The 11,227-nt window shown below is 43.2% G+C and overlaps 1 long non-coding RNA gene across 2 annotated transcripts in view; it reads left to right on the top strand.

The window, feature by feature from the left end:
* Positions 1-870: 870 nt before the first annotated feature.
* Positions 871-11,227, top strand: part of LOC123384368 — a 59,609-nt gene continuing 49,252 nt past the window's right edge. Inside the window, exon 1 of one of the 2 annotated variants that reach the window (XR_006595368.1) lies at positions 871-956. This is a non-coding gene — a long non-coding RNA (uncharacterized LOC123384368). The remainder of the gene's footprint in view (positions 957-11,227) is intronic. The other variant, XR_006595367.1, reaches the window with a different exon arrangement.

Raw genomic sequence — 11,227 nt, 5'->3', positions numbered from 1 at the left:
CACACAGGGGTTTAAGCAATATAGACACTGATTCTATCTCATGTTAAGATTGGAAATAGGCATTTGCTGGTGCTGGTTTAGCTACGCAGCAACATCATCAAGGACCCAGGTTTTTTCCATCTTCCCACTCTGCCCTCCTTAAACTGATGACTTTTCAACCTCACGCTACTCACCTCCTGGTTGCAAGTTGGCTGCTATGGACTCAGGCATCACCAGTGCCTTCAAAGCAAGCAGAAGGGCAGTAACAGAAGTTCCTTTTCTTCTGAGCAAGACAGCAAAAGTTTTCTTAGGAGTCCCTTGCAAAACTATACTTATGTATCATTGGCTAGGACTGAATCATATGGCCACCCCTAGCTGTAAAAAATTCTGGGAATGTAGGGATTTCACTTTTTAGAAAGTAAGGAAAAGAGGATAGGGAATGGCTGCAATAAAGTTCCTACAAATTCTGGCTTTTCTAAACAGGAAACTTCACCTGCTGTGGCCGACACTCTCAGCACCTTGCTCCCTCTGGGAGGTGATATATTGTCAACTATTATCACACATCGTTCATTCTTCTTCTTCAGCAGAAACACAAAAGCAAGCAGAAAAATGAGACAGGGACCATGGAAACAAGCCCCAAGTGAAATAAATATATTATGCATCTGGGGCGCTCTCCGTTTGCTGTTGTTAAACAGCTCCTCTCACAAAGCAGAGCAAGGATGTAGCCAGGACAAAGCTCCATCTACAAGCCCGATTTAGAATACAAGATCCTGGCTCCCCAAAGCCCGAGTTAGCTGCCTGAATTACCTGCCAATATCGACCAATCAGCATGAAGCCCTTCTGGCCAATCAGTATGCGGCACTTCCAACCAATCAGGATGAGGCTTTTTTTTCCTTCCCCTCATTAGCATGTTGGGCCAGAGTGAACCTGAGCCGGAACTTTCTCTACATAAGCAGGGCCTCCCGGCGTTTGGAGAGGTTAGTCTTACTCCTTTCTGTTGGTGGTGTGTGTCTTTTCAGCTTAAGCTGTAGCGTAGTCTCGTCCGTCCCTTTGCTCTTTAGGTCGGGCCTCCTTTTTCTTGTCTGGCTCAGGAGCTCGTAGTCCAGAATAAAGAAGGGCTGTCTCCTTATATGCAGACTAAGAACTAGCACACCACCACTTTTGTCTATGTTCCTGCCAAAGAAATCCTCACGGGTCCCAAGTGACTTTTCTGGAAGGAAATGCAGAGTTATCTGGGCAAGGGTGTCGGTATGGGGAGGAAGGAGGAATGGAGAAAGTTCCCATACCCTAGCTGAGTAACTTACCTTATCTGTGTTAAGCAAGTGGTGGTACCACGGTAGGATGGTAATGTGTGTCCCTGCAGGTGGTAAGCGTGCCTGTGAAGGGCTCGGGCCTCCTGAAGGCAGTATCTAATCAGTAAAGTGATCCTAGGTGTGTAATTTTAGACCCGGTATGAGGGAACGGATGGATTCAGCGAGCACACTAGTCCTTCAGAAAAAGCAGAGCGTTTTGTACCTTGAATCACCTTTCCTAGGCGACTCTTTCCTCTTATTGAATATAATCTCTCCAACAAAAAAGGGTTCTGAAGTTCAGCTTCCCAGCATGTATCAATTTGGCATTTTCCGGAGCAGGCGATTCCTCTGGGTTGAATGAATCTTGCTTTCCCCACTAGGGGCACCTAGAGCTGTTACCTTCACTCCTTAAGGAGTTTTTTCCCCAAATAAACTCCTTTTACTGTGGTTACTGTAACTTAAACCAAATATTGTGGCAACAAGGGTAGAATAAAGATGGAGGTATCCCCTGCAATGGTCCTGATACCTATATTTTGTTGGTGCTGTTGCATTTTGGAGCACACGTGACATAGGGCTGTGTTGGGGTTTAAAAATTTTTTTTTAATGTTTGTTTGAGAGAGTGAAAGCAGAAGCAAGGGAGGGGGAGAGAGGGAGATACAGAATCCGAAGCAGGCTCCAGGGTCTGAGTGGTCAGCACAGAGTCTGATGCAGCGATTGAACTCTCGAACTAGGAAATTGTGACCTGGGCTGCAGTCAGAAGCTTAACCAACTGAGCCAGCTGGGAGCCTCAGGGGTTTAATTCTGATGCATGCTCACAGAAAAAAATGACAATACAAGCAAACTATTTAAGGACAGAGGTGTCTCTCTGAGAGAAAAAAAAAGCAAATGGAATTTGAAAATGGAATTCACTCGTTCAATAAACCTCTTCAGCAATTTCTCATCTTTCTGGAGGCCACCTTTTAGGGAAGAAGCCTATATTAGCTCATGTGAGAAATCAATCTTTTCTAAGAGAAAAAATATACCACATTCTTGCAGATTTAGTGTTTTTTTGTTTTTTGTTTGTTTTTTAAGTACTGGTAGTCTGCTGGACTCTACTGGTAGCACTTCACAAGCATTAGCTTAATCTTGGATTACCAATGTATGAGGTAGGTCCTATTCTTGATCCTATTTCACAGTTGGAAACCCTAAGGCACAGTGAGGTGTAAACAGTTTCTTCAAGGTTGGGTAGCTTGAAAAAGGTATGGATTTCCACATGATCAATGGCAAAAGGGGATGAGGCATTTGGCAGATGATACTGGGTTTTTTTTTGTTTTTGTTTTTGTTTTTTTTCCTGAAGCCATATGAACTCAATAACCACATTTTTGGAGAACCAAAAAGCCTTACTGTCAAGAGTCTTGATTTGACACACAAGGGATTTTTGCTGCCCAACATCCTTTCCCTCCCTTCCCCTCCTAAATATAGCAACCTGGTTTTCCCTTGGGAGAATCACTGTTGCGTGTAGAGCATATGGTTTGGGCAGATCTGCCCCTTTCTCTCCTAGGCTGGGAAATAGATCAGGCCTGGGGGATTAGTTGAAGAATGAGCATGTGATCCGAGTAGAGGTTAAGGAGTATCCATTCTAGGACTTCTGCTGGCTTTTAAGAAGGAAGCACCTCTTTCTGGTAGGGATGTTAAGGGTGGGACATAACGCTGGGATACCTAGTGACCATCTTGCCATGTTTGGAGAAATTGAGATTTAAAGAAACCCATGGGCACTGATGGTAGAAAATAAATTCCTAATGATCTTATTTGAGCCCCTGAATTTAGCCGTGCCTGAGCTTCTTGTTATGGAGCCTGCAGATTTTTTAGTTACTTGAGTCAATAGAGAACCTTTACTGCCAAAGCCAGGTTTTTTTAATGTTTATTTTTGAGAGTGCAAGCGGGGGAGGGGCAGAGAAGAGAACAGACATCAGAAGCAGGCTCCGTGCAGACAGTGGCGAGCTCCACACAGGGTTCCAATCCACAAACCGAGACATCATGACCTGAGCACGAGATCATGACCTGAGCCCAAGACAGCCACTCAACTGACTGAGCCAGCCACCCACATGCCCCAGTTTTTTTTTTTTTAACTTCATTTATACTGAGGGAAAGCGAGAGAGAGAGTGGGGGAGGGGCAGAGATAGAAAAATCTAATCCCAAGCAGGCCCAATGCCCAGTGCAGAGCCCGATGAGTGGCTCAGTCCCACAAACTGTGAGATCGTGATCGTGACCTGAGCCTAAACCAAGGGTCAGACACTTAACCAACCAAGCAACCCAGGTATCCCACAAAATCAGTTTGAATCAGATTTCTGTCATTTGTACCAATAAGCCATGTCTGAAAGTGTACAGGACCACTTTCCAGGCTCCTCCTGGGCCCCATTCTTCCTGTTACAGATCTTGGACAGTTAGGCTGACTTCCTTTCTTTGAAGCTTCCACCGACATCCACCCATTGTTACATGGAGCTTTGCTCCTCTAATCTTTACTTCCTTATTGACCCCAACAAGAACACAGGTTCTTTGCATAAAGGCTTCAGACTCATCATTATGAAAACAGGTCACATACAAAAGCATACAAAATTAGCATACAAAAGTTTTAAAGTGGAAAAAATCTCACGTGTTCTGACAGTCATGGTCTCTGATCTAGTGTTTTGCTGTTCAGTGTAGTAGCCACAAACCACAAGTGTCTGCTGAGCATAGCAAGTGTGGCCACTGTGAGTGGGAAACTGAATTTTTAATTTAATTTTTTAAAGATTATTTATTTTGAGAGAGCGAGAGAGAGGATGCAAGCAGGGGAGGGGGGCAGGCAGAGAGAGAGAGAGAGAGAGAGAGAGGGAGAGAATATCCTAAGCAGGCTCCTCCACATGGAGCTGGGTGCAGGGCTCAATCCCACAAACTGAGATCGTGACCTGAGCTGCAACTAAGAGACACTTAATCAACTGAGCTGCACGGGTGCCTTTAATTTTAATTTAAAAATTTGTACTAGATTAGTCATTGGAAAAATTTTTTACACATGCTTGGAGCAACTCAAGCATGTGAATTTTTCTTACCAACTGTACGGTTTATAAATCTACATATAGATCAAGTATTTCTAATGATTTTTTTAAAGTGTATTCATTTATTATTTCTGAGAGAGAGAGAGTGAGCACAAGTGGGGGAAGGGCAGAGAGAGAGAGGGAGACACAGAATCTGAAGCCGACTCCAGGCTCTGAGCTGTCAGCACAGAGCCCAATGCAGGGTTTGAACTCACAAACCATGAGACCATGACCTGAGCTGAAGTCAGATGCTCAACCAACTGAGCCACCCAGGCACCCCCAGACCAAGCATTTCTGATAAAAATTGTCACATGGTATAAGCATAAAATACACATAAGATTTCAAAGATTCAATGTGAAAAAACAAAAATAGTTTATTTTTATATTGATCACATGTCAAAATATTGATATATTGAGTTGGAAGTATTAAAATTAATTTTACCTGTTTCACTTTTTCAAACATGGCTCACATTGTGTTTCTGTTGGATAGTGCTAGTCTATAGTTTCTGTCTAACCAGTGATTTGAAGACCCTACTGCTACTCTATAGGGTGGAGTTCACCAAACCTATGTTTGTGGCCTTTTGTTCTGACAGTGTTCGGGATTTGAGCTTTCACTCTGGAAAAAAGCATGGAAGAAATGTGTCAGCAACCTCTCTTATGTTAGTCATACAACAGTCTGGAACAATCTAAGTACTTTTGCTTGTTCTCTATATGATACTCCTCCAGTTAAGGGTATAAAACATAAGTTCCTGAAAAATTTTTAAAAATGGGGAAATATTCTATTTAATGCAAAATATTAGATGTTGGTGTAGATTATTTCCAGAGATCTCCCCATATTGCATTTCTTTGGTTGCTCATTTGTTAATTTTTTACTCATACACATCTGATATTATTGAAATCATCTGGCAACCCTGGAAAAATTGCACTTTGCTTCATTTCTTCCACTTTCCAGCAATCATGATTCTAGAGTGCTTCTTCCCACTCAGAGGCCAGAAGATAACAGTTACAGCAGAATGGTGAACGAGGGCTCAAGCTGCAAGGGACTTGCCAACTGGGGAAGGGTGGGGGGCAGCTCCTGTCCCAGTAGGTCCCTCCCCCATAGTAGGGACTCCCTTCATATTTTCCTTTTAAGCATTCAAAGGTCCCTTGGCACAAACAACAAAACAAAGATACAGAAAGCTGAAAATCAAAAGGTTTTTTGTAAAGGACTTTTTAAAGGACTTTACTGTAAATCCAGAATATACGCTGCAGAGCATGGGCCAGACATTTGCCTGCTTGCTCTCAAATCCCTTCTCCACACTTCCCCTGCTCTCCTCTGCATTGCAGAAGGCTCATCCTGCAAGCTACAATTCTCAGACTTTTCAGCCCATTGGCTTCTGCCCTGGTTCAGACCATGGGAGGCATGGGTAAGAGATGGGAGATAGGACAGCAAAGGGAAGACAGGGAGAAGTCCAGAAGCTCATCTCTACTCCCTCTCTTTCTTTCTAAAGATGTGTCCTCTTTGGTTGTGGCTTTGTGTCCTTTGTTTTCCAGCTCTTGTCAAATAGTCCTTCATTCTCTGAACTTTATATGTAAAAAGTTAGTGCACACAAAATAATGCTGTAAATGGATTATGAATTTGTAATTAATATTTTTAAAATGGATAACCATACATGCTGAAATAGGATTATGGTTGAGGGAATGGATGAGGGAAAGCCACAGGGGGTTATGATGACAGGGGACCTGATGTTCACTTGTAATGAATATTTTATTCTGCTACAAAAGGAATGGAAGGTGATGATGTGAAGGAGAAAAGAAGAAAAATCACACTTCTTGACCTTTCTGGGTGGGGGGAAGAAATAAACTTTATCATAATATTTTTTCTTATATATTTTTCAGGAATTATTGAAATATTATACCTGTATTAGTTTTCGGTTGCTACTGCAACACATCACCGTGACCTTGGTGGCTTCAAACAACACAAATTTATTATAGTTCTGGAGGTCAGAAGTCTGACCCAGGTCACCGTGACCTTGGTGGCTTCAAACAACACAAATTTATTATAGTTCTGGAGGTCAGAAGTCTGACCCAGGTCTTGTGGGGCTAAAATTAAGGTTTCAGCAGTACAGGAGTCCTTTCTGGAGACTCTGGAGATCATCTGTTTTTTCTGTCTTTCCCAGCTTCTAGAAGCCAGCCACATTCCTCCTGGCCCCTTTCTCCATTTTCAAAGCCAGCAAGATTACACCGCTTTGACCATTCTTCCATAGTCACGTCTTCCTCTGACTGTAGCTGGGAAAGTTTGTATGATTTTAAGGATCCTTGTAATTACGTTGGGCCTACTCAGCTAATTCAGGATAATGCCATGTCTCAATATTCTTTTTTTTTTTTAATGTTTCTTTATTTTTGAGAGAGAGCACAAGCAGGGGAGGGGCAGAAGGGAGGGAGACAGAATAGAAGCAGGCTCTAGGCTCTGAGCTGTTAGCACAGAGTCCGACACAGGGCTCCAACCCACGAACCACGAGATCATGACCTGAGCTGAAGTTGGCTGCTCAACCAACTGAGCCACCCAGACACCACCCCCCCCTTTTTTTTAAATTTTTTTAACGTTTGTTCATTTTTGAGAGTCAAGGTTCTTAATCACATCTGCAGACTCCCCTTTTGCTATGTAAAGTAACATATTTGTAGGTTCCAGAGATTAGGATGTGGACATTTTCTGGGAAGGGCCCATTATTCTGGCTATTACGATAATTTACAAGAGGAAGATAGCTTTCATCTGTTAAACTAAAGGTTTTCTCCCTCTATCTAGCATGGATGTAAATCCCTCCTATGTTTAGCATGCTACTTTTCTGAGAAGACAAAATTTTTGTTCAAGTCCACAGCAGTGAGGATAATCCTCTTCTGATTATGCATAGCTGAGCAGGAAACTTGCTATACATTTTTACAATGGAAGACAATGAGAATTTTATAAGGTCGTTAAGATGGTTCTCATCAGGACAGCCAGGCAGATCTCAAATTGAAGTTATGACAGAGCTGTCTTCTAGATATCTCCAAATAAAGAGACAAGCATCATTTGCTTTAATTGTTGCTTTGCTATAGCAAATCATTTTGGCCATAATGACAAATTAACACAGTTCTATGAGATTTTACATTTTGCACTGGTTGCAGAGCTCTGCTGAAAATAGGTCAATTTCTTATGAAGTAAGATTTTGCTGAACTGGTTAGTTGTCTAGAAACTGGGGCTTGGAACTAATTATTAGAAAGTGCTAATGTTCACTGACCTATGATGAGCAAGCCTTCCTTCCCAAGCACATTGACTTCTCTTTAAAGAAAGAGGTAATGAAATTCAGAACCTTGCAAAGAGATCACAAGTAAACATTTGATTAAGCAAACAAGTTAAAGCAAGAACTTGGTAGACAATCATGAAAACAGTTCTTGTCAAGTCTTTTCACATTTCATTGAGCAATTGCATTCCTCCAGTAAACAAAGGAATAACACATTAAATGTTCAAGAAGTTGAATTATGCAATCAACCATCAGAAATACTCAAGCTGTTCTTCAAGTTCATCAGAGGTTAACTATTTTTTTTTCCCCCGCCATCCTTTTGTAGGGCTTTTGTCTGCTTTGTTTCTGAAAAACTATTCCAGCAGCTAGAAATTGTTCCAAAATTTAAGATACAAGAAAAGGGACCTTGTTTTCTCTGATTTCGTAGCTCAAGTCAAATGTTGTCTGTGAAGTTTAGCAAAAAGTCTAAAGTCTAATCATTGTCATTTTTTTTTTCCTGGCTGCTGCTTTCCTTTCCTGTCCTTTCCTTCTCCCTTCCTTCCTAATGGAAACCCTGACAAGTGGGGGTATGGCTACTGGGCTGCCAAGATATATTAACCATCCCAAATTAGGCCAGAAAATTGTGGGCAGCTGTACTGTCAGCACCTGCCTTTTCTGGGTCTAGCTGGATGCTGTGAACTTCACAGCTGCCCCCAGGAGGCAGCGTTTTTTGTTTTAAATGGATTCTCGTGCAGCCTCCCTTTTATGGAAGCTTCCACTTTTGAGCTAAGGAATGGGAGTTGAGTCTTCTATTCTCCCAGCCTTGAGAAATCCAACCCTGTCCCTAGCCTGGCTGCTCTGCCTCTGAGGGGAAAGTGAAAATTCCCTCTTCATTCATTCCCTAAGAATTCAATGTTGGCTTAGCTTAGGTTCACTCAAAAGAAGACCCTGAGGTAAGATAAGGTAAGCAGTTTATTTGGGAGGTGATCCCCAGGAAACACTAGAAGGGAAGTGGGGAGTGAGACAGGAAGGGAAGGCAACCATAAAGAGTGCCTTACCAAGTTAAGTTACCCCTGTGGTCAACTGGAGCTCAAGCCCCCCGGGGGAACCCTGGGGAGCCATGTAGAAGACCCAGAGTTGATCTGTGGAGGGCAGGGGTGCTGGGTTGTATATCCACCAGTCCCTAAGGATCGTTGGTGGAGGGCTACCAGTAGTTAATTTCCCAGACTGTCCAGTAAGTATACTGTGCTGAGGCCAGAGTGGCTTTCTGCTGTTTGGAAGAAAGCCATCTGGCAAGGAGATGCAGATCCTTGCAGCTGGAAGTGGAGCAAGCTCACACTGGAGTGGTGAGGCCCAAGGGGCAATGATTTAAACTTGGTGTTTCAGCCTATGGGGAAGGCATTGAAATAAGTGTAATCTACTCCAGTTGGCACATTAAGCAGAAGCAGCTCTGTTTTGCTGGCTGTGTGCTCAGAATGGTGCCAGATTCTGTAGAGGAAGCAACCGAAGTAGGAGGCATAGTCTCTTCCTGATTTTGAGTGCTTACTAAGTAGGGAAGATAGCCCTGACTTTATCATGCAACTTGGACAAACAAACAAAAGATAATAGTGCTATAGGAGTTAGGGGAGGATGAGGAAAGCTTCATGGAGAAAGTAGGAAATAAAGGAAGGAAAGTATTTGTAGAAACAGAGACTAAAGGCTGCATGGCTGGAGGAACTGTAAAAAAAAGTTAGCATGGAGGGGCGCCTGGGTGGCTCAGTCAGTTGAGAGGCCGAATCTTGATTTCAGCTCAGGTCATGATCTCTCCTTGTGAGTTAGAGCCCTGCATCGGGCTCCGTGCCCACAGCACGGAGCCTGCTTCAGATCTTCTGTCTCCCTCTCTCTCTCTGTCCCTCCCCCACCTGCTCGCTCTCTCTCTCTCTCTCTCTCTCTCTCTCAAAAATAAATGTTAAAAAAAATTTAGCATGGAGACAAAGTTAGCCCACCATGTTGGTAGACAGTGAACAAGCCCATGAGATTGGAATAGATGAAAACTGTTCAAGAGGGAGAATCTTCCTCCTGGATTGGGTAGGGTAGTGCCAACACTGAGGTTTGAAGGCAGAACAAAAAAAGTCTTGGTTTATCATTCTCCTAGAGATGTCAGTCATTGCCTTGATCCTATAATCCCCTTTGAAAAAATACACACATGCCACAGTACTGCTGAAGGGGCCGAGTCTCAAAAGAGGACCTTGCTTCCACAGCTGCATCTGAATGGGATGGGGAAGACACCTGACCTAAGATGGGCTAATCAGATTCTGATGTTTGTTTCTTTTGTTGTTGTTTTTTGTTTGTTTGTTTTTTACTGGCATTCAGCATTTGGACCTCGGACACTAAGATTTGAATAAGCTGGTTTTCTGTACCAGGGAAAGTGTTTTAGTTCCTTAGTAAGCCATAGCCATGTGCAAGCAATTACGTTAGAGTAAAGCATCACAGGAAATATTGAATTGCAGCAAAATAGATGAGTTCATGTGCTGAGAGCATCAGAGAAGGGAGACTGTGTGGCCCCAGCAAGTTACAGGTAACTTTCTAACTCCCGCAAGTCATGGTATACTTCTGTAAAGTTCCCATTCAAGCTAATTTGAGTGGATTTCTCCTCCTTGATTTCCGAGAACCCTTAACTAGGACAAAATGGTAGCCATTAATTTGCATATTGCCAGTGCTCCAGTTTTTAGTCCTGTGGCTGGTGATCCATAGAAGAAAACCTTGAGATGAGAATCATGTGCAAATGGTTTATTAAGGAAGGGTTTCAGGAAGACAGTGAAGGAATTGGGGAAACAAGACAGAAGGAAAGGAAGTCAAGCAGGGGGTCCATTCAGATTAAGTCAGTGGAGCCTACAGGGGGCACTACGGGGGAAGTCTGGCCTCAGGTTTGCTCTTTCCCCCTTAACCCCAGGCACGGGAGTAGGGCTTTCACTCTCTGCACTGTCCCAGGTATGCGGAGGTAATTCAGGCAAGATCCTTGCCCTTAACTCCTTCATAGCCTTGTAGGGGAAGGTGAACTTGCAAAACATACAGGTAACCAGAGCAATAGCTTCTAAGTGGTAGTGAAAATCTAGACCCAAAGGAAGTTCTTTGCAAACAGTGGATGCTTTAACATTTATGTGCCATGTGTTACCCTCACCCTCTACCCCCAACCCCCAAACAGAGAACCACTGAACAGCATAAAGATGGCTGATTTCCTCCCAGGTACTTTCCTCCTCCTCCTCCTCCTCCTCCTCCTCCTCCTCCTCCTCCTCCTCTTCTTCTTCTTCTTCTTCTTCTTCTTCTTCTTTTCTCTCTCTCTCTCTCTCTCTCTCTCTCTCTCTCTCTCTCTCTCTCTCTCTCTCTCTCAAACAGGACTTCCTGGAGAATTACTGTTGAAAGACTGTGCTAAGAACCTGGCAGGAGCCCAGTTTACACCCTGCAGCCTTGACCCAAGAAACAGAAGAGTAAATATCAGACCCAACATCAATAAGACTGCTGTATGCTTTTCTTTTCCTCTTTTCCCTAAAGACATGTTTGCTCTTTCAAGGACTAGGAACATACTGTTTAAAGTACTTTTGGCCCAAGAGTCAGGCTGCCAAGAAAGTAGTGGGGTTTTTACCCAATGTGACCTCTTTTTAGGACAGGAGTTGTCAAAGTGTGGATCA

This window comes from Felis catus, chromosome A3 (assembly GCF_018350175.1).
Source record: "Felis catus isolate Fca126 chromosome A3, F.catus_Fca126_mat1.0, whole genome shotgun sequence".
Classification (NCBI taxonomy): domain Eukaryota; kingdom Metazoa; phylum Chordata; class Mammalia; order Carnivora; family Felidae; genus Felis; species Felis catus.
Note: the sequence above shows the minus strand (reverse complement) of the source record. Positions and strands in the feature narration are given on the sequence as shown.